Source organism: Cataglyphis hispanica, chromosome 1 (assembly GCF_021464435.1).
Source record: "Cataglyphis hispanica isolate Lineage 1 chromosome 1, ULB_Chis1_1.0, whole genome shotgun sequence".
Classification (NCBI taxonomy): Eukaryota; Metazoa; Arthropoda; class Insecta; order Hymenoptera; family Formicidae; genus Cataglyphis; species Cataglyphis hispanica.
In genome coordinates this window covers 18,309,947-18,335,259 of record NC_065954.1, presented here as the reverse complement: position 1 = coordinate 18,335,259, position 25,313 = coordinate 18,309,947, and the positions used below count along the sequence as shown (strand labels likewise).

General features: G+C 36.9%; 1 protein-coding gene across 8 annotated transcripts in view; it reads right to left on the bottom strand.

The window, feature by feature from the left end:
- The window catches only part of LOC126859063 (ras-related protein Rab-37), an 85,423-nt gene that overhangs the window by 13,680 nt on the left and 46,430 nt on the right, over positions 1 to 25,313 (bottom strand). Inside the window, exon 1 of one of the 8 annotated variants that reach the window (XM_050610030.1) lies at positions 24,093 to 24,461. The exons of 4 other annotated variants lie outside the window; for them this stretch is intronic. The gene's annotated coding sequence lies outside the window, so the exon portion shown is untranslated. Of the gene's footprint in view, positions 1 to 14,156; positions 14,212 to 14,470; positions 14,997 to 24,092; positions 24,462 to 25,313 lie in introns of those variants that run through there. 3 more of the 8 variants (XM_050610040.1, XM_050610011.1, XM_050610002.1) reach the window with 3 other exon arrangements.

Here is a 25,313-nt window from a genome sequence, read left to right as displayed (position 1 = left end):
GTCAGTTCGCGAAAGATCGGCGTAGCACGGTGGCCCGTTGCTACACTGTTGCTAATTAATATGCTAATTAACGCGCTGATTGCGACAGACCGCACATATCAGCCTGTCACTTTGCGTTGCACGTTCCGCAGCTTTCTATTAGAGTACAAATATCCCGGGCATATCGTGATTTGAATTTATGTGTTTCTTGAAATAATTATCAATTTAAAAAAAAAAGGATTGATGTATATGGAATCGTTATTTCTCTTTACAGAAAATCGAATGATAATTAAAACAATGCTAAAAAATAATTATTTATAAAAATATATTTAGGATATTTTCTCTCTCTTTCTCTATTTTCATTCTACATATATAATATACACAAATAACACTAAATAAGTAAAAAAAGTATTTTTTTTATTTATGAATTTCACACTCAGAGTAACTATGACAGGATAATAACTCATTACCTTCGTCAGTTCTATATGAATAGATACTGTTCGAAAGCTCAACGTAAACGTTTAGATATCATCATTGTGTGAATTCTTAGAGTGAGAAAAGTTTAAAGTTTCAAAAGTTCTTTTCAAAACAAGTCCTCTTCCCCCTTTCTCCTCTTCTTTCTCGCCAAGCGTGCAACGGTCGGGTTTGAACTCGAACCTTCTTTCTGCAATGGAGTATATCACATGGCATCACGTTGGCTGCGCAGCCAATGTGACTAGTAAGTCTTTAAATTTTTGTAGGGCTTAAGTAATGTCTTTTAAAAAATATCTTTAGAGGAATTTTAAAATTACACTTTAATTACAATTGAAACTTATATTAAATTTATAAAAAAGCAATATAAATAAAAATAAATACATAAAAATACGATACGCATTTATATCGATATGTAATCGACTTTTAAAAATATTCGAGAATTTTAACTTTTTGGACATTGAAACAATCGATATAATGAAATTTTAAGCGGAAATATTAATAAAATACCTTGCTAATATATGTATGTGAATTAAAGGTACATAATCGCCTCTGCAGAATGTATACGGGATGACTTTTGCCGAAAGGTGCATGGCTATCGATCTCCTGATCTACTTATCACCGCTAATCGCTTGAAAGAGAAAAGAACGGTAGGAAGCGTCGACGGAATTCCGGCGTGCAAAAAAAAAGCTGCTCGGCATTCAAATTACCTCCGGTAATTGAAATCCGGATCGAAATCCGGTTAAAATTTCGCCTGAGGGAAAAGAACAAAAATATGAACACGTCCAATCTCTCGATACGGATCGCGAACTTTAATTTGAGTCGTGTGAATCAAATATACAATCCTGTCTCAATGAAATATTTGCTCTGTTTTTTTTCTTTTTTTTTTCCAAATTCACGGCCGAATAGTATTTTTCATTTTTTTCTGACTTTTCCGTGACACTTTGTTCGAATAGCAATTGTGATGAATAATTGGCGACTGTTTCGTGTAGGAGATGGGCGCGAAGATAAAAAAATGAAAATGATTGAAAAGATGAAATGGTCATTGAAAAATTTATTGTATGTTCTCATATCTTTATATAGTGGCATGTGCTTTTTTTATTATGTTTTTCAGTTTTTAGTTCAACTGTTATCTCGTTATTAATAATTGCATTAATTCGGCTGGCTTCTTATTTTATTAGTTCTGTTTAATTTTAAATTATTTGTATTTTAAATCAAATGCAGATTTCTATTATTTAAGATTATATGTATATATTTAACTAACTATTTTTAACAAGATTTATCTTATTTTTAACAAGATATTATGGCAACTTTGACAAATCCCAGAGTTTAAAAGTTGTTTTTCAATTCTTATTTATATCTAACTAGAAAATTATATATACGCGCTATGCTTTATTTTATGTGCGTGTGTGTGTGTATATTTTCTTATATATTAATTCTAGTTTTCCACTTTTTCAAAATAAATTAAATAAAAATTACACACACACTTAATATTTAAATTATCAAACATATCGTCAAGTACGACAAGCTTTTATTGATATAAAGTAATATTCAGTGCAGCATCGAGATAACCAATCAGCATCGCGGAAAAGAGGTAACAATACTGCCAGTATCGATTTAATATGCCTTTTTAAAAGTGAATATTTATTTCAAAAATACACAAGAGATTAAGAATAAATAATTTTTATAATGTGACGCTTACAGCCACTTATTCGTAAAATTATCATTTTGTCAAAACGTTAAAATCAGACAATCGTGTATTTAACGCGTATGGCACTTTGTGCCTGTTAGCGGCGACTGTTATTGACGCGGAAAGAGAAAATATACGGCTCGTTGATTGAATGGCCAATTTAACGCGCCAAAACATCGCGGTCGTCCACAAATCGACCGCGAATTTCGGGCTCCAATTGATATCGACACGATGTAAATGTAGATATGGTTCTCTTGGCTCGTATCGTGCACGTGTTTCGCGATTCGTATTGTGCTCGCTTCCGGCAAAATTATTTGCCCGCGCTTTGAAGCCAGTTTCCTCTCTTCTCGCCTTCCTCTCATACACACACACCTCGTTCATCGGAAAAATATCAAAGGCGAATAAATGAATATGCATGCCGACACGAAAATTTGATCTTTTCGATTGGCGCAACATCTATCTATATGCATGTGTATGTTCATCAGGCTCGTTTTCAGCGAGCTGTATTTATCTTTGCTACCCGTGTGTTTCCGATCTTTCCCCTCTCATCTTGTTCGTTAGGATCGAAACGTGGACATCAAATGCCAAACAAATGTTAAAAAAAAGTGCCGCAACTGTTCTTTTTTATTTCAAAGCTTGAAATTTTTTTTTTGTTACGAATCGCCAGTCATCTTTCATGATGAGAGTTAACGCGATTTTTTCGGAAAATGATATAAAAATACATGCGTTAACAAGCATCAGCATGTAAACAAGTTGTAACTATCAAAACAATCCGTCAAGATCGCCTAGAAGCCACGTTCGATTAATCGAATAGAATCTTAGATCCTTTTTCTTCTTTATGCCATATTTCATAATTAGTTTCAGCTTGTTGAATAAATGCCGATCTGAAGGATCGAGAAAAATATAAATAATATTTTTGTATGGTTAAATAAAAAAACGATATAATAATATATGTATATAGGTGTATGAAAGAATAATAAAATTGTGAAAATATATAGATGTAAATAACTTCAACATCCTCGGAAATATAAGGAGTAATTATTAATAGTAATTATTAAAAGTTATTACTTTAGAGTGAAAATATATTTATACCTGACATTTCACACGTAAATTTGCAAATTATGATAATAATATTGAATCGACGTGATGACAATGCGACATGATTGGATATTGATTACAATTGTCATTTCAATCAGTCGCTTATTTCGAACGTTACACTAAATCCATCAACGGCCAAATGACATTAATATTTATCAATGATAATTTAATATATTGCGCAAAGTACGCTTTTTGCGGATACCAAAGTATAATGTGATACGAGTATCGATTTCACCGGCACGAATATACAATAAATAAGATATAAGATACGATGTACGCGATAGAAAGTACACATGCATACACACACACACAAATATTGCATAGACATTCCATCAGTTATGCATTATGTAGTATGTATATTATGATAAATGAACATTAGTTCGATGATCAATTAATTATGTATTACTCGTATAATTAATTATTTATTGGTACTGATTTGTATTTGCGTTAGCAAATTCCAAATTACAATTCGCGCTTAATTATGTCACTCAGCATGGTGATGTATTTATTACAGCTTGACGAAGTAATCATTTGCAACTATATATATATATCTGTATTGCATCGAGATTAGTCCTAAAGGAAGATGTAGAGAAAGACATTTATTCGATCAAAATTACATCTCAGTTCAATAGAGATGACATCTTGCGGTGACATAATTTTTTTATCAAAATATTGAAAGGGAAAAAAATGCAATTTTTTCTTGACGCATTGATATGGAAGGCCAAATTCGAGAGATATGCAAGCTGTCGAGTCCCTATCGACGGTAAGGTGCAAACGTGAGACGCATTCAATCACTTAGGTCGACAAGTTACGTAATAAGAGCGCAGCCGCGCCTTGTACATTAGCGGTCGAGGCAGTCGCTCTCCATCATACCCTTCATAAATCATTCGCTTAACGTGCCGGCTGACAGCCGGCGTTCGGTATTTGCCACGCCGGGGATCGATTGACAGCCAAACAAATCTGGCTACTAAGGATAAATGGCGGCTGCGATAGCTTCGTCTTCGACGGATGGCATCTTGCATGTTTCGCACTGACGAAACACGTTCTGCGCGTGCAGATAATCAACAAAGTTATATATATATGATAGCTACCCAACACACGTTTGAATTCGAATAAAAGAATTTATGAAAATATTTTATCTATTAGATTAAAATGAATCCTTTCGATTCAATGTTGTTCAATCGAGAGAAAGAGAGGCATTGATTGAAATTGCAATATTTATTAAATTTAAAATTAAAGAGTTGATCGAATTTAAAATTAAAGAGGAAATCGTTCGTTGATTTACATTCGATAATTCCCGATATTAAATTATGTAAGCACAAATACATATGGAAATATAATATTTATTCCATTCTAAAGTTCTGATTTAATTCGATTTATATAGAAATTTACCTCGTTGTATATGTATGCGTGTGTTTGTGTGTAAGTCGCGAGAGCGAAACGATGCATAGTACATTCTCTAAAGTTCTCTGCAAGAGATATCTGGAATATCTTGCTAATTAGCATGGCTTTAGACACTCGGAATTTGCCACTGCGCACTGGCATTTATGTAAATGGCGCGGCATAATTATCGCTCTAAATCATATTAATCGCAATGGACATTGCATTACGCTCTTATCTGACTCATTTCTGTGAAGAACTGGTTCTTTCGTAGACTTTTTGCGATTCTCTCGCCTCTCCTTTTTTTTTTTTGCTCGTCTCCTTTAAGTCGCACTCGCACAGTTCACACGCGCTCGATCCGATGTTTTTTTTCTCTTCCCTATTTTGTCTCCTTCTAGAGTGATAACGAATTCTACTCATACACCGGTTTATGTGGTGAAAGAAAAAAAACGTTACGTCTATCATCGACGATTAAATTCTTGTCAACGTCGACGCGATACGTCGACGCAGCGAAATCGAATCGCAAGGGAATGCGAATTGGAAGAGGAAAAGATATTCATTCATCGGCTAAACAACAAATAAAGTAACTCCAGTGATTGTCAACCAAGTGATTGAACGCGATCGCGGAGGATTTTCTGGAAAACGCTTTGCATTCTAGCGAGCAAGTCGCAAGCCGCGATTTTATTATTTCACGCAATGACTTTGACCAATGCGGGGATTACGATAAGTCGACTTTAATCCGACAGTTTAAGAGTCGCAAAGGAATAAAGAAACTCGGTGTTCCACCGATATAAATTTTGTTGCAGGTCCAAGAGAACGCAGTTACATGTGTGATCACGCGCCTTCATATTTCACTGCATTCTCCCTCTTTCTCGAGGATAATATTATGACTATTAAACGCAGCAAGAGGAAGAGAGTGTCTTCTCTCCTCCGCATACATACTTAGGGTTTCATTTTCGCAGCGTAATTACGGCTTTGGTAGTTCCGAGTACATAGACGGCCATTTATGCAGGATCAAAGCGCATCCCGGGAATGAATGCGTCAATTCATTCGAGACAGAATCGCCTATTAAAATGTGAAAGATACCGCAAAGCGACGCAATTAATAAATTTAAATAGTCAAAATATTGTAGTAAAAATATGACAAAAAAATATAATTTTGATATAAATATAATTTCAATATAAAGCAAAAAATGTCTATTTTCTATCTGTTTTTTTTTTTTTTACTTATTCTTACAAGAATTGTCCGCTTTTCGTTTTTGTATCGCGCACCCTGTATATAATTTCAGAAGCAGATGTAAAATTCATTCGGATTTATTACAAGCTAAATGCGCGGCTATTCCCAAAAGTGGGATATATCTCGTTGGAATATATCTCATTGATAAGTCCGAATGTAAGCCGCATTGCTCTCCCGACCGCTTAGGTACCTAATCTGGTAGTTGCGCATTACACGTCGTTATCTACACACACACACACACACATACCTACATATATAGCATATTAGGTGAGTCGACACGGTGGCGCGAAGCTTTCTTTTTTGACTAGCATTCATCTTATGTTTCATATCTCTCGGAGAATAAGTTTAAAAATATTTTAATAAATTTGCAACATCGTACTCGTCACATAATCGGAAAGCGATCGATATTCAATTAAGAATCGCGACGGGAGCGATATCGAGCGAAACGATGCTAACGAGAGCGAGAACTTAATATATTATCGCGTCTAATAGAGGATATATTTGACGATATCGCGAGCGCTCAAGTCAGCTGTCCGCCTTGGTCGACAGTGAAGGCGAGTGTGTTTCGTGCGATATTATCGGTCCTCTCTCTCGTCGAAACAATATTTCCCGTGGTAAGAACAGCGTCACGCAGATAGTCCGAAATTAAGCAATCTTATCAAACGATCTGTTCTCTCTCTGTCTCTATCTACGCATATAATATGATACGGTGAGCGCAACTTGCAGCGCAATGAATATGCAAGAGCCCCTCGGCAACGTTATGCTAATCCTGCTTAAGGAGAAGTGGCGTCTGGACGAAGGATCGATAGCTAATAGAAAATTGCTTAAGTATTTTCCTACTAAGACGAATATTTTTCTTGCGTGATCTGTTTACTGCGAGATGCTTTCTGAGGAAACTCCGTTCACGTTGGAGGAAGAATCGGCAAACGAAAAATTCAAAAGTCTCGTCGAATTAAATATACAGCGATTCGCGAAATCGAGATTGAGAATCTTGAAAATTAAATAAAAATATGTAGAAATAGATTATTTTTGTAGAAATAGATTATAATATATTTTTCTTCTTTCTCCTTTCTGATATATATAAATATATATTTTTTTACGAATTTGCTAAATTATCCTACTTCTTTCTCTCTCTTTCTCGTTACATGAAAAACTTTTTAAATATTTATCCAATTTCGTGAGTAATCGTCGCCATATTTTAAATAAAATTCTATTTATTATCCACAATACTTGATTTAAGTAAAAGAGTGCTCTTGAAATTAAAAAATATCAAACAAATATAAAACACCAAAATTTTTTTATTTAAAAAATAATTTTTTGCTCCCTCTCAGAAAAAAAAAAAAAAAATGAGCTTTATAAAATAATTTTTGTCTAATAATAAAATAACTAAAAAAAATATTGGACATCCAATGGCTTTCAAAAAATGCTTTTCTAAAAGCATGTTTTTCCACCTTTATACTTTTTCTCAAAAATTTCTGATCCTACTGTTATATTCTTTCATGTTATTCAAAAACAAGAAAATTATAATTTAATCATTCCTTTTAAAGAAATTGGATTTTTATTAACAACTACGAATGATCAAAAAATTGACTTTATTCAAATCTCATATAAATAAAACCTAATAAAAATTCTGAAAGAGTTTACTCAACGGAAAGCATTGATCTCACAAAATGTAGACAAACATATAAGAAAGAAAATGAAGGAAGGATTATTCAGACATATTCACTTACAGTATTAAGAAAAAGGAATATAAAGATAAATAGTTTTGCCACATTTTTTGCTCTCCCTCTCTCTCTTCGCCTTAAAACACTATCAGTAACGGTTATCAATAACGATTGATTCGCAGTTTCAAGAATCAAATTACTACACTCGTAAGAATATTACGACTTTTGTCATTCAATCCCCAATAATTTGAAGCGGACGGATTCGCAAAAATGTCTCCGGATGAAAAAGGTCGACAACAGGGAGCGTTTTCTTTTTACAGGCGAATGGCCGTCGATCGGGACAATGAATGGAGCCGATCCGACTTTTGTCGGACAAAATATCTCTTGTTAGTGAGAGAGAGAGCTAACCGGCGGAGTGTGAGAAGGGAAGCAAAGTCGCTCGAATGGGAAAAACTCGTTAAGGCTGACGAGAGAGAAAACTGTACCGTTCGAGGGAAAGAGAAAAAGAAAGAGAGAGAAAGCCTACGATCGGAAAAGCCTCGACAGTGACCGATTAAACGAAGCTACCTCGTCGTAAGCCTCACGTGCCGGTCGAGGGAGAGGAAGAGAAAGCAAGAAGATGACTTTCAGCAGGCAGGCAGGACGATCGCGCGTTCTCCCTCGTGATAAAAACTATGAACGAAAAGGGAGGAGCGGAGGGCGGGAAAAACTGGAGCGCGATGGAACGCCACGGGGCGAACAAAACCTAATTGCGTGCGTGCAGACGAGCGGACGATATAAACAAATGCGCGAGCGGTTTTACGAGCCCGCTGCTATTTTGCGCGAGCGCGGCGTGGGTGCAAAATTGCTCGCAATTTACGGAGACTCTCTCTCTCTCTCTCTCTCGCCTTCGTTTCTACTCGCCTCCGTGGATGAGAAGTAATTGACACACGCGATCGTGAAAAATTTTCTTTATCGTTGCCGTTGAAAGTAAAAGTTAGTATCTTCGAAGCGGGCGTATCAGCTGATCCGCGATTTTTGAAACTTCTTTTCGGAAAGGACGATCCGCAATATCCGTTTCGGCTTTAGGAACAAAGAACAAATAAGTGAGAAAAATTTTAACCGCTGAAAATGGAATGGCTCTCATTTTACCGCTACTTTATCGACATACTTAACTTCTCGAGAAATATCGCTCACCCAGTTTTTGTTCTCGAAAGAAAAATTTCGATTATAGAGTTTAAAAGATTGACGAGAGGGAGAAAGAAGAAGAGGAGAAAAAAGGTAAACGTTTGTGACTTCTCTCGACTTCTCTGTCTTTCTGATGAAAGTTCCAGATATATGTTTCCGGTATAAATGAAACGTTTCTCTCCTTTTGTCTCTTCCGTACTCCCCCTATGCGAATTCATCATCGAAGATATCCTATTTTCGTGCATTCGGGATCGGGTAAGCCTTTGAGATGGGGGACATTCGTCACACGAGCGTGCAAACGTATTCTCGCAAAATATACATTCTGAATATATTTCCATCCCTTTTCATATAATGGAGCTTCTAAGATCCGGAATAATGTAACGAGCCGCGTCTTTCAGACTGTGAGAGAGAAGTCATCGCAGCGGGGGAGTAGTCAAAGGATAATGCACGATGAACGCATACAGAAGCGACAAACGTGGTAATATGCCAATATATGTACATATATATATATAGCGGAATATGAATACAAAAAATTCCTCGCGATCAGTCAACTTTGCGAGGAATATCAACCGAGACGAGGGCGAAACTGGAGCTGAAAATAATTCAACGCGTGATCGTCGCAGAAAAGAAACATTATCGCCATTACTAAAATTTTTTCGAGCAAAATTCTACGCGAATATATGATATTGATTTACACTGTCATTCAGTCAGGCGATAATCGAGCTTCAGATCGTTCTAATGATATCGCAAAGAATTCACAAAAAACTTCCTCCATAAAGGTGTGTTTCCCTTATCAAAGCGCTTATTTCTTCTTAATAATTTCCTGATATTTTTCCTCTAATAAAGCGCCTTAATTCTAAAACGATGTAAGACCTCGTAAAGATTCTATCCGAGGAAATTTCTCACGGCAGGAGGGTGTAAGAAAGCGGAGAAGCGAAGTTTTCTAATAAAGTTTCGCGCTTGTATGCATGCATGCATGCATGCAGCTCGCGCTAAAGTATCGTTACGTAATAACGCAAGCTGCGAACGATGATGACACGTACTTTTATTACATGCACGTGTGTGATACGTTTGAACAAGTGGTGCCTGGTCTCTAACAAGACGCTGTCCGAGAAGAGAGACGTTTACGTGCAGCTGGTTCCCGGCGATGCGCACGTCGTGTAAGACCGTGGTGTACTTGTATATGTGTGTGTGTGTGTGTGTGTGTGTGTGTGTGTGTGTGTCGCGATGCACATGCTGTATTATTATACTGTCATGTGTCGTAAATTCGCGGTCTTACGGCCGGACGCGTCTCCCAGGGACGCTAAATTCTCTCTACGCTAATCGCGATGTAATTGGTCTCGGATGGGATTATTTCGATTGCATTATTAGATCGCGTAATTAGATTAGAAAGAATTTTACAATCGATCCCGAGTAATTAACAATCTCTCATTTCGTTAAATTAAAAAGAGAACATTCGATTCAAACAATTGTTCAATCGACATATTTTTCGCATATTATGTCGAATGACAATTCTATGCGACTATTTAATTAAGAATCAAAGAATATGTACTTATCATACGAGATATAAGATGGTTACATAAGTTTTTAATTTTCATGAACAGACTGATTATTGCGAATCTATTTTCGTCGTAGTTAATTACATATAATTCTGATAGACGATAATATACGGATTTGCGAATCTCAAATAACTACTAGAGAAAAATGTGAATAATCAGAATAATCGCGGTGTATATTACAATTGTAAAGGACGATGTAAAAGAAAATGTGCTGATTCAAAATTAAAACAAGTCGTTTCGCTAAAATAATATATCTCCATATGTCAAATAGATATTATTTATAAAAACAATATCCATTCTCTCGATTATTTAAAGAGAATTAAAGTTAAAGCAAAAATAAATAAAAAATAAATAAAAGGTAAAGAAATAAAATAAGATAATGAGAAAATACTATTCTACATTCTCTGAAATATTTTCCAAACACATATCTCTTTCGAAACGGGTATCTCTTAACGGTGAAAATATCTAGGTCTCAGTTTCAAAGCGATATATTTTTTTCCGTCCATGTTTACAATTTGTCATTTCCACTCTCTTCCGCACGGCAGCGAATAAAGCGAAGGAATGAGATAGTGCACAGCGATATTCATACTGGATATAGTACACAGTATGGAGAAACAAGTAGAAAATAAATGATAACAATGTGCTTGTATGCGTATTGCTCCGAGTGTATGAGATAACTCGAATTGTAAAATTTGCACGATATTCGCTACGTACGGAACGGATGCACAGAAGTAAAAGATAATTAAATTGTCAACGTCTCTCGTTTAATCAATGGAAGAATAAATTAATAATATTTTTAAATTTAATAAATTAATTAATTTAAAAACTGTATAAACAAATAAACAAAAAAAAATAATTATAATAAATATATAATTATATTAAATATAAAATTGTTGTATTAATTTCAATAATTGAAGATAAAATGGAATAACTTTTAAAGTGATTAAAGAAAGAATAAAATATCTCACGATAAAAAAAAAAAATTGAAACTAAAAGCATTCATAAAAGAAAGAAAATATCCAATTTTAATAGTAAAAAAAATATAACAATTTAAAAGAATTTTCCGAATTCATAGAATCGCCAATCACGCGTTACATGTTCGCCAACCGAAGCGATCAATGCGAACGACTGTACTGGCATTACGAAAGTAGGCTAATGCAAGACAAATCGCACGATCTCGTCCTTATCGTCGTAAAAAGCTGCAGATCGGAAACTCGGATTCGGAAAGAGAAAACGGGCGGAGCGGAGCCGTAATTGAAGATACAAAAGTTTATCCGGCAAGACTGGCGCAAACAAATGACACTCCAGCGACTATAGAGACGATTTGTTCTAGGGAACAAATTGAATTAAACGGGCGAATCCCGCTGTAAAAGCGTCGCCGCGCAAATTGCGAAACTCTCGCGAGTCCTTTGACTATGTACGACAACCGGGCGCGTATACGCTAATTGGAATTAAACGCTAATTCGTTAAGTGAACGGGATGGAATTGGGAGGCCCCTCGACGTTGCTGCATCTTGTTTATCGCCGTGTGGAAAAAAACAAGGTTGAAATATAAACGGAACAAACGAAAGTTGTTATTTCGCCCCATTGCCGGATTTTCTCGACGCGAAAAAAACGTTCCTCCCGGCGATCTCTTTATAATTCTTTATTTATTTAACTATGATTAGCGAAATTTACGTTAATCTCTATAGTAATGACATTTCTAATTCTCTCCTTTGACGTATAGCTAAGTGTTGATTATTCTAACGCACACGTTTCTCTTTGCGTGAAAATACATTTTCACAATCATCAATATTGATATATAAATGATAAATTATTAATTATACACAAAAAAAATAATAATCAATCATTGTAATTTTTTTTAACATTTAATATAATTTTGATCGAAATGTTTTATCACCGAGAAATTTAGAGAATAAAGTTGAAAAAAAGGATTCTTTAAATAATTTACAAATGTAGCTTATACGATTTATGTAATATGAAATAATTTCTTTTTTTTAATTGAGTATATTATTTAGAAAGAATCCTTCTCTTTCTTTCTCATTCTCGAAAGAAATTTAATATAAAAATCAAAATTAATAAATGATTAAACATTAGGTCTGTTGCGGAAAATTTGTAAGTTATGCCATTGAAGATAACAGAATAATGTACCTTAAACATCTTTCAATTGTCAAGCTTACGGGTTCTTCAAGTTATTGAATAAAAATTTGCTATCAAAATCAATTCAAGATGAGGAAATTCAATGTGGCAGATGTCAAAATTAAAAAGTTTCGACTTCTTCATACATAATACAGAGGATTTTCAAGTTACTGTATAATCGAATCCAATATTAAAATTAATGAATACAATCTAGCATATCCAATATAGCCAAAGAATAGATAATCAAATATAAGCTTCCTATGATTTAATAGATTCAACATCTGTGCTCATGAAAATCTCACGAACTTTAATATTCGCAACAGATTTTTTTTCAGACAGTCGAAAAAATTCTCTAATATTGTACAGATTTAATTTGAAACAAAATAAAATTTTCTTCGCACGTGTCAGCTGTAAATTATGCTGAATTAAACCTTTGACAATTTTAATATCCGATTTTTCTCAAAGCGTGATCAGCATTTTTGAGATAAAAGAAAGAAAAAAAAAGAAAACATATTTTATCAAGCATCAAATAAAGCTACAAAAATGATTTGCTTTTCCTCGGATTGCTTTTTTTGGCCCCGGTTATTAAAGCAGCCAGATTCTCTGACATCGCGTCAAAGATCAAAAACATCCGCCCATACCGGCAACTTTTACACCGCGATAGTCGAGACTCTATATCAGAAGCACACGCCGGATCATCCGTAACTCTCGTGCCATTATCGCATAAACCCCTTCGGACACCCCCGGGCCCCGAGGGATAAATGGATGTTTTATCCGCTCGCCCCGAGGCGCGATAAACCCGAGAGTTGCGGCGTGCGAGCCGCCCTTTATCACGTCCTGATTATCATTGGTTTCGTGCCGCACTGTTGCGTCACTACGCGTGTGGGGATGAAAATTAACGGCGCAAACAACCCCTCTCTTCGCTTCGGAGAGGAGCGGGAGATGCCGTTTTGATTCCGCCTGCGGTTCATTAACGGTCCTTCTGTCCGGATATAGCACGTGTCACCCTATACACGCGCCAGCCCCACGATAGGATTCCCGGGAATCGGATACGGTGTATTATCGCGAACTTTGATGGGGATTTTCGATAGGGATTCTCTTTACCACAGAAAATCTCATCGAATAATCTTGAGTGCTAGTGACAAAGGTTTGTATGAAAAGGAGAAACACAATTACTTGCAAATTTTTTCTCGCCTCTTACTTTCTCATAATTTTATCTTCTTTCTAATTGTTGAAGAAAATTTTATAAAATAATTTTTTTTTTTTATTTTTCAATAAACGAGATATTTCCATCAATATCCGAGATTGCATATTGACAGTTTATAAAATAACTGACATACGAGAGAGAGAGAGAGAGAGAGAGAGAGAGAGAGAGAGAGAGAGAGAGGTTGCTTCAAACGGAAAGGAGGTTGAGGGTTAAGATACCTTCTGCCTCTCTTTCCTCCTTTGCTTATCCATCTTAGCGGCTAACGAGCGCATGTTCGATATACGGATCGTGTATACACGATTATCGATACTGCTTTAGCGCAGCGAATAAATACATGAATAAAGAAAGATAGCTGCTCTCGACTGTCTCTGTCTCTCTCTCTCTCTCTCTCTCTCTCGTTGTACGTCAATATGTCCGGCGAATTCAATCATCGGCACGTAACGCATATCGTTCATCACGGGGTTATCCACGTGTGCCCCATATAACGAGATACGTGAACGAGATCATTTTTTATTTCCCAATCGTGATTGCTCTCGCGCCGACTGTCGTTCTTTGTAATCGACTCACCTCGCCGCCGTTGTTCGATATTCAGGCTGACTTCTGGTTGACGAATGTAAAAATATGCACAGTGTCTTCAGTTTTGGAATATTAAGCGCGTTTATTTTCGTATTGTCGATAAACAAAAAATTGAGTATCCGGATGAAAAATAAGACGGAGAGAGAGAGAGAGAAGGAGAATCATGATTTAAAATGATGCGGAGATTAAGATTCAGCAACGGTGGATGATTATTTTCCTTCAAATAAAAACATCTAATTTGATCCTTTCGAGAATAAACCGCGAGATTCCGCAATGAATGATTAAACTTTGCGTCAATTAATTACTTCAACTCGCGCTTGTCGGCACATTCTGCGTCACGTCGCACATGTTCGCACGATAGAGCAGCTTTCATTTCAGGCAACACGTCGGGTATAGAAACACGCGCACTTTCTTCTCGGAAGCCGGATTAATAAACGCGACCGGAATACGCGAGAATCGGAAAGCCGTGACGGAGTAGTTTCATGTAGTAGCTAAACGCGCAAGCTGATACAAACGCACACACACACACACACAAACACAACTCCCATTATAGTCGCGCGACTCGATATACCGTGCGTAATAACTTCATGACGAAAATATCATCGACGGTCTTGAAGGCCGTCGCGCCGATAAGATTTTTATCATACGTCGCCGCGAAAATTCGTGAAAAAATACACCGGCACGATGCCCCACGCAGCGGAAAATCATCGTTCCCTTTCACGGGATGGTCGCGAACCGAGAGAGAGAGATAGAGAGAGAGAGAGACAACAGAAGCGGGCTCTCTCGTAACAATCGCACACACGATAGATACACGGCGAATCGCTTTGCGGCAACTATTTCCAGAGACCAGGCGTCGTCACTCGTAGGTGAGCGAAGGGCGCTCGTGACGGGGCGGGGACGAAAGGGAGTTAGACGGTAGGATGGGGGGCAAGCGCATGGACGGGGTGGCTTGTCGTCTGTGGGGTCCGCAGCGGGGAGAACGAAGGGGGATGGATGCGAGGGTAAGTGCATCGGCACGGAAAATGTGTCGGAGACGCGTTTGACGGACAGAGCAACAACGCGCGTTGCTGATGCGAACTCCACCCTCCTCTATCTCTCCTTCTCGCGTTACTCCCTTTTTTCTTCTCCCTTTTTTTTCTTCTTGTTCCTTTCGTTCTTCATCGCGCTACCGGTTTGGCGACCGACGAGGCTGCTCTTCGCCCGAGTTAACAACATCCGGACTCGCGCCGCGAACGAAGAAAGGAAAAACTTAATGAGATTATTTGCAGATATAATTCGAATATGATTGTTTTACTCAGTAAGATTATTTTAATCAGCAAGACAAAACATTTTAAAATGTCATTATAATATGACATAAAAAAAAAGAGTAATTCCATATATTCTCGATTATGTTATAAATAATGAATTTTAAAATGATAGACACTTTTTAAAATGTGCGATAAGTACTTGACATGATGATTGCATTATTAAAAATAATTCGGAGGCGTGATAAGTTGATGCTCAATAAATCTCCACTCAGTTCGAGCGATAATTCGAAAGAGACAAACGGAGGCAATATACAATAGTGATGTTGGCGCGTTTTAAATGGAAAATTTAACTCTGTGAGATACATATACGTGCCCGTCCATTATTTGATATAACGAGTACATCACGTGAATTACAAAACGGGACGCCTGCATCCAGCCGTACACAACGGATGTTTGCGCTCGCTTTAAAAAGTACCTATATATCTCGCAAATATGAAACATCCTGATTTATTCAATCGACAACCGAATCGCAAAATAATTTCATAAATCCCGATTGAATTTGATTAATAGCAATGTTTAATGATTAATTTACAATATTCTGTTCTAATAATATATGTATATTTCCCGTTCAGGAAATAATACCGGAATCATCAGCGATTTATTTGTCCATTGCGCGAGAATTATAATACATAATTAAATAAACCTTTTCTTATTCAGAACTGTTTATTTATATTATTAAAAAAAAAAAAAAAATTTAATAAAGCGAATGATAGTCACGTTAATCACATCAAAAAGATCCCATTACGAATTAGGAACAAATGTGGCAGAGTTAGAAAGAATAAATGTGACAAATATGTTACATAATCGTGCGTACTTGCACTCATACTTGGACGAACGATATTCTAGCGATATCCTGTAAAAATCACGCAATCTGTTCCACTTGTTTCGGTTTCCGTTTCCACTTTAACTGCGTGTATTCGACTCGATAAATTCGCGAGAAGGGTCAGTTTCGCGACTTTTTCTTCCTTCCGTACATCCAACCGGCCTCGCGGCATAACTGACTTATAACACGAGCGATCGCCTCAGCATGTGCCGATATCGATAAAATTAACTCTTATCGCCTTTATTGCCCATTGTTCGCGTATACGGCAAGCAGAGGCCGATTTTCTACCTTGTTGAAGCATATATATTCACGATAATCGGTCCAAACAGTCATTCCCAACGATTCGTTTGACATATTACAAGAGCTGATAACTCATTTTATGAAAATTAAGTTAAACTTCATTTAGAGATATATGTAAAATTTATAGATAGACATCGTGAAAATGATTTAAAAATTATTTACTAAAAATTGTACGAAAATGTTATATGTCTCTCTATCTCTTTCTACAAATTACTCGTTTTTTTTTGTGCAGTTGATTTTAGAGCAAATTCACGATCTAAATTTTTTGACATAAATTAGGAAAAATATTAATTACATCTATTTTCTTTAAGACGTCAAAAATCATATTATTTTGTAAGACTTTAATTCTTTTTATAATCCGGATTTATTTATTTAATTTTTCAAACGGTATAAACATAAAAAAATATATTTTCCTTTTAAATTTTGATAGCGTTTTGTTACTATTATACGGCCAGAACTTTAAAAGAAAGAAAAAGAAAGACAGTTTCCTTCGAAACAGATTGAGCGTGAATGGCGCGCCAAGAGGAAAATAAATAAAAAAGGAATAAGGAAGGCGGAATAATACTCTTTTCAGAATAGAAAAGAAGTTCGCGAAGATCTCTGCAGGTTTTAGCGGACTTATCTCTTCGTGGAAGTAAGTTGTAAAAGTAAAATATTCGGGTTTGACTTTTTACAAAGATGAATCTCAGAGAAAAAGACTTCTTCGCGCGATGCTCATTATATAATACTATTATTCACGAATTAATAAAATTTATATATGAAAATTCATCAAAACGAAATCTCTTGCTAGGCTTATTAATAGCGAATAGAATTCATCGTCGATAAAGTCCGAAACAAATCCCGGCTTGCTTCTTTTGCGCAGCTGCTTATCCGCGATTGCTTCCGACCGCGATTGACAAGCGAGTTCTTTTCTTATCGAGATGCCATCATCATACGCGCGAGACGTGGATTGCATCGCAAAATCATGTCGATGCGATATCTCGGATCGAAATTCAAGACGAATCTCTCCGAAGATCTCTCTCGCGAAGAAATCAAAATTCCCGAGACACGCGTTTGAAAATCCCTCGAGATACATTTATGCTATATCTCGGAATTCGAGAAGAGGATTTCATTATTATATGCGAGATGGAAAACGAGACAGAGAGATTGAAAAAGAGAGAGAGAGAGAGAGAGAGAGAGATATGCCATTTATAGACATAAACAAACGCAATTTGAAGCGACATCATAATTTAATGAGTCGAACACACTTGACAATTAAGTGAACACACATGTTCCCGGCGAATGATTAATGCAATAATTACCACGCGACCTGCGTTCGAAATGTTTACTCTTAAAATAACGTCCGTGTTGCGTTGTGACGTATAGCAAATCTTCTTTCTAAAACTACAATGGATCTACGCGTCAATGTCGATATCCGACACATACGACGAACAAGTATTTTTTTACATGTGATTGACGATGGAAAAAAGTACAGAGCTTTAAAATTAGAGATTTAATAACCCGCAAAATACATAAATAATGTCATAATCGTTAAATCAATCACTTGACGAAAATTATTTCACTGCGCGATAATGTTGTTATCAAAAATTTTCATTGATCGAAGAAAGATGAAGGGAATGTATATAACTATGATTGATTCTACTCGTTATCAAAGTCATAGTTTCTCGAATAAAGAATTTTATATTATGTCAGGTATATCAAAGTTTAAATGCACGTTTTTTTTTATATATTTTTCAAATATTATTTTTTAAAGCATCAGAAAAGCAAAATATAAATAGACACAATCTCAATAGATAATATCTCAAGAAATTTTCAAGGATCGAAAGAGGAGTAGTAACGTATTTTTGAATATTCCGTACGCTTGTTAGTCGATTTCCAGATTCAATTCCGAGAACAAAATATTTGTTTTATTGTGTTTTGACCTTGTTTTCTTTTCTCGTTTGCGCGCTTTGAAAAGGGAAAAAAAGGGAGAGAGCTCGTCTTTCAAATAAACACAGCCTATATATGTATATAAATATGTATACATACATATCTATCTCTCTTTGTGCGAGAGCGCGCGAATATTATGTGGCATTTGACGGGAAATGCGGCGCCGATGACGGTGATTATTTTATCCGTTTTCTACGAAAACAAGGTTAAAGTAAAACTAATCTCTCCGGTCGTTTATTCGACAAATATGTAGTCTCGCGTTCTCAAAGTTCGCGAACATTGTGACATTTTGCGTCCTTGCGATATTTTTCTGTGCGTAACCGATATATCGCTGTTTTCTTTATCACCGTCAATCAACAATCCTCCCCGCCCCCCCCCCACCTCTCCTTCCTCGAATATGTTGTATATAATTCATTCCTCGAATATATTTGCCAATGAACTCACGTGTGGATCGTTCCTTTCGGCGGAAAGATACGCCAGGATTATGGCTGATGGCCAAAGCAGCGAAGACTTGGTTGATCGTAAATTTCAACGATCGGCTCGCTTCGCGATTATTCATCTCGTCCTTATATACGTATACCTATTGATCGCGGGATCGAATCGAGCGCGCGAGAGGCGATTGACGATCTGAGAAATGGCCGTCCTTCGACCTCCGTAACGCCCTTCGCCGAAGGCGACGACGGAAACGGCAAGGTCGGCGACCCCGTGTCGGCACCCCTCACCCTTGGAAACCGCAACGCGGCGATAAGGTCGAAGCCCTTTCATCTCTCGAAGAAAGAACCAGGAAGTGACGCGATCGCGCAAAGCCCCCTAAGTACACATATTCGCATTGAGGAAAGAGAGGAGGGAGGGGGAGGGAGAGAGATAGAGAGAAAAGCAGAAGAGGAAACATGCGGTAATTGACACGTCGATCATAGGACGACGAAGTTTCTGTTTTCGAGAGAGAGAGAGAGAGAGAGAGAGAGAGAGAGAGATAGAGAGAGATAAAAATATGCACGATGTCCTTATTCGAAAGATATATCACCCAAGGAAAAAGATTGCGAGAAAGTCACAAAGTATCGAAAAAAAAAGGAAAGAAAAAAAAATGTGAATTTATACAACTAGAGAGTTAGTTGGAATGAGATGATCTTCGCAGAATCGGGAAATATCTACGTTTAATTTTAAACGCGTATAGATTAAATATAAAATTAAGTAAAGAAAAATTGTTTTTTTTTTTTTTTTATCATTGATAATATTTCTAAATACAAGGTCTTCTTCGAACGGAATTTTTAAGAGAAGAAAATATTTGCCGTTTCGAGAGCGCAAACGAGTCTGAATGCAATAACATGTATACGATCTAGCGAAACTTTTAGCCATCTCGACAAGATGTCGTCGATTCCGTAAATTTATAAAGTTCACACAAGTTTGGCCGTTAAAGTGGACCGTCTATCTTCTCGGGAAGTCTTTCGCGCAAACAGCGAGCAGAGAGTGTGTCATGATTCCCCTCATAATTTTCGCCGTTGTTTACCACGATGTAATTGTGAGCACGTAGAATCGCGCGTTTTTCATCCCGACCGTGTTCCGTCAGAGAGAATCCCTCTCTCGTTCCGTATTACTCTCATACTTATATGACGAAATGGGCGACGTTTATTTTCCAACTTTGCGCACTGAAGAAAATAAATTCCGAGAACAAGGAATCGCGTGTATATGACGTCATGACGATTGTCTTGAAATTTATTTATCCACATTTTCTTTATAAATGTTGTTCGCAAATTAGTACTCTTCTTTTTTAATAAATATATAATATTATATAACATAAATAAAATCCAAAAATAAAATAATTAAAATATAATTAAAAATAATAAAATAATATAATTTTCTAATTCCAAAAATATATGTATAATTAATAGAATTAAGGTTGTATTGGCCGAAATCAAGCCAATTTTTCTTCGAGTCCAAATACAATCCGTCGAATGGCATATATAATTTTCTCGAAAAAAAAAAATTAAATCGAACGGAAATTATGTTGTTAATCATAAATTTGTCGCGAGTGCTCGGCAAAGAGTTGTTTCTCATTCAGCGCTAACGATAACGATAACGCAGTGCGTCAGAGTGATTTTTCTCCCGCGATTTTACATCCTCGTGACGAGATAAAAAAATGAATCCATTCCTGACGTAACATCCCTGATCGAGAGACGATATTGCCGCTACTTCGGGCGCCGACCAACGGCGGAAATTCCATTTGCACTTTCCGGAATACGTTAATCCTGATTTAATGGCTTTCGAGCTTATACACAGAAGCAATAATGTAATCCGAGTAATATCTGTTAGAATTTCGCGCTTACATTAGCAACTCTCCCCTGGGAAGGGAAGATTAACAAGCAGCGATTCTCGCGCAATTTTGCAACTTGCCGTGTCTTCAATATAGATGCGACTGCACTCACGGTAAATTTATCGATATTAAACTTGTTATCCTTCAATTACGGACTGCTATGTACGAAGCGTTTCTAGAGATTCTATATATTTAAATAGCATAGGATTGAAAGCACGGGATATTAGAATGATGTTCGATTCTCGTTGCACTTAGTAGGTACTTATCGCAAATTTAATGCGCGTAGAAAAAATCGAGGACTCCTCGAAACGCTATGACTAAGACGCAGATGTTCGATTTTATGGAAGCTAAACAGATCGTCTCTCTCGGATAAACTTTCCAGTTAATTATTCCTTTCTCTCTCTCTCTCTCTCTCTCTCTCTCTCTCTCTCTCTCTTTTTCATCGCTCGAATTATCAACATCCTAGTAACCCTGTGCTTGTCATTAAAATTCTAATAAAGTAAAAGTCACTGAAAATTAAGTCAGAAATACGATTTTATCTCTCTTGAAGCTTAATTCGTGAGAAGCCGCTCATTTTCAATTGGTTGGTTACACGAAAACTAAGTTAAGAGAAATTATCAATCGGAGAATTTATAATGAGAAAAATATGCAGTGGTATTATATAAATTGATTCTGCATATCGGTTTAATTATTTCCGAAGGAAGAATCGCGATATCTTGGATATCGATGGAAAGATGATCCGCGTCGTGTCACGATGCCGCCCGACTAATTAAATCGCTAATGAAATTGATAATTGATCCCATGTTCGGACGCGATCTGTCCCTCTTCAATGGCAAAAAGCATCTTGCTTGCTTATCTCATCTTTCGTTACGTAATTAATTGGACATCGATTATTCGTGAATCTGTTAATGATACCTCGTCGCGAGAATGTCTCTCCTTTTTTTGTATTTTATCGCGTAATCGCTCGCGAATCCAGAGAATATCCATTAATTAGCATGGGATAATTTATACGGGTACACGCGATAAGATTTATCAATGGTACATATTCCTCGATTGTTCTCAAGTGATATTGATTAATTAATTACAATACAATAATGTACATGTATGATGTGATGGGATTATGAATACATATTTCATATTTTAAATTAAAACTAGCTCGAAAAAAATAATTAAACATAATTGAATAAAGTAAGCATAATTGAGGAATATTTATTATTCCGAGATTTATCTCTGAAATTAGGATGCAGATACAACGCAGATTTACAGACACGTGTCTTTGGCCGAATCTTTTAATTGCTAATATTCGACACTGTGTCTCGCTCGACTTTATCACGCAAATCTAAATTCTCAATAATTAATTCGGAATAAATGCAGATTATCCTGAACATATTTACTTCCCGCGACTGTAAGGAGGAAGATCGATTGATTTTATGATTTCCGAAAATTGCTCCAGTCCAGCTCGGCGAACAGTGAAATAATAATCAACCGGCGAATTTGGTGAAACCGGCGCGACCTCAGGGATCCGGGTTAATAGGAATTATTCGGCAACTGAATCAGTTGCAATCAGTTTACAATCTGTCCGCAAATTGTATACAGAACTGGATTTCGATAGGGCGGCGCGTATATAAAATTGATGGAGAGTCGCGTCTGGGAGAGAAAAATACGCGTTGAATCTCTTGCGGTTCTGAATTTAATCAAGTCACTTACTTTGTCAAATTCTCGACAACCTGGCTTGCATTAATAACGAAAGGGAGAATAATTTATAAAATCTCTCTTTCCCATCTTCGCTCCTCAATATTCGATCGGATAAAGATGGAATGCATAATCGATATCGATAAACGTATAGTTTCTCTGTGAGTCTTTATTAAATATATCTTTTCTTAATTGTTTCATCTCAAAGATGATCGATATATTCGTGGAATTTCGCGTAATAAGGATCGATATATACCGATGAGATGAATAATTTTCGTAGATTTAGCGGCAGATTAAACTAAATTAATAAATATATCTTAAAAAGATAAATATTTTTTAATAAATTTCTTGCAGAAAGATATATTTATTAAAAAAATCATAAATATTATTTTAATATTATTTTTTTGTAATCTTCTTCTATTGTAGTATGATAAAGCTTATCATTTTTTTTCAATTTTTTGTCGCGCTAAAATTATGTGATCGTTAAGGAAAAGTAAAAGTTTTTAGAGATTTACAACTTTGTCCAGGCGAAAAACGATTAGTTAAGATTAATATCGTGGAACCGGAAAACATGGAAGTTGGAACCTCGCAAAACAGGGAGACGATTTTATCCGAAATTTATCTGAAAAACTTTCAAGGGGAGAGACTGAAACGAGCAATAAAAACTAACTGCGCTCGATTTTCAGAAGCTATTTCGGCAGATTGTAATTAACCCGGGATTAATCGCTGCAAATCTTCGTCGAAATGGACGAACGAGTTGAATGCGAACTCGAGATTCAATTTAATAGATTGTAAAAAATATGTTTACACCAAAAACGAATTTTTTTTTCTCATTTTATTTCATAGTCTTTTTTGTCTAGTTTTAGTCTTGTTGGCTTTTTTTATTATGTTTTTTTTTTCGATCTGACAAAAAGAGTATTCATTAGCAATTAAGGAATTTATTGTCCGCTATAGATATTTCATTCTTGTGAATTTTCACGTGATTAATTCTGCCTCTCGACTTTATATATACAACAACATATCTCAATATATATAACACACACACACACACACACACACACACACACACACACACACACACACACACACACACACACACACACACACATATATATATATATATATATATATATACTCACAATCAGAGAGATACGTTGTTCATTAAGATAACACGTTTAAATGTACAGCGGCTTCTCCATTAATCATTATTATACAATAACGATATTTGTATGCACATTAATCAAAAATCTAGACAACTTGAACAATTCTGAGCAATGTATACTCGATCTCAAGAAGACTGTAATCTACATATTGCCTCATGTAATTAGTATATCATAATGTTGGAAAATTTTGCTATTCAAGCTATAGATATCAGAAAATATATAGGCTCTAAATATAGATACATATTTACTAGAAAATATAATATAATAAAATATATACATATTTAATAGAAACCATGATATTACGAGAAGTATTCTGAATTTCAAATCTTGCATTGCAACCGACAATGTGAAAAGGACATTCAAGGAAGTGATTGCTTGTGAGCGATTTAGATAAGAACTTACATAGCATATTAACCGAAAAAAATGCACACTATTTTTTTTTTAATAACATCAATAGGAGCAAAAGAGAGTCACGACACAACTTACGTCGAACTGATCAAGAAATATTGTAGATATTTAAAATGTATCGCGCAACGGGAGAAACCGGCGATCGACATCGATTGATCCAACGATAGACAGAGAGCTAACACTCCACGCGTGTCACCCGCGTCGGAAAAACTTGAGAATATCTTCGCTTCCCCTTTCTCTCCGAAGGATAGAGAGAGAGAGAGAGAGAGAGAGAGAGAGAGAGAGTGTGTGTGTGTGTGCGGGTGTGTGTGTGTCGAGACTCCGCGGAACGGTCCCGCGGAACGGCCGCGGATTCGGAAACTGAACGACTTCGACAGTTGGGGGAAACTGTCGGCGCTCACTGTGTGTGACGGGGGGTTTTCCTACCTACCTACCTACCTACCTACCCCTCCTTCCTCCCCCGCGACCTGACGGTCCGCAGACCCCCTCCGGGGGAATTCTCCTCCGCACCCGCGCCGCTCACCCACGCAGGCAGGCAGGCAGGCAGGCACCCACGAGAGCGCGAGCGTCTCGAGCCAGGAACCGCTCGCGTTCCCATGACGACACGCGTGCGTTTCTTCCTCCGTCCCCCAGCCCCCCGTCCCCCAGCCCCCCGTCCTTCTTCCTACCCCTCGTTGCTGCTTCTTTCCGATGCGCACGCGCCACCGACCGGGCACCTCGTGGCAACAGGTTTTGAAGTGGCTCGCGTGTGCCCGGAATCAGGCATATCACGGATCGGGATGAACGATCGATACAAATCGAAGCCGCGTAACGCGACTGCGATGATAAAGATGCAGAGAGAAAGAGAGAGAGAGAAAAAAAAAGAGACGTAGGCGGAGAATAGAACTCGAGTTGCGGTCCAGGATCCGGATTATCGTAGCCTCGTAATGCTTGGATTTTGGAGGAATAATGTATGTCGCAGCAGGGAAAAACGACGCGAGTCGAGATCGAAGTGATTTTGCGAGCGCAAGAAGACGAGTTTTTTCTTTTTCTTTTTCCTATTTTTTTTAAGCGACAATACGGCCGGAGCGGAATCAAAATTGTTATTACGACGGAGGTTTACGATTCCGCCGGGTTGAAATCCATTCTGGGTTTATGCGATGGAAGGGCGAGATATATGAGGTTTATACAGGGTGTTGCTCCCCAAAGAGCTCGGCTATCCCCTTTTCGATAATG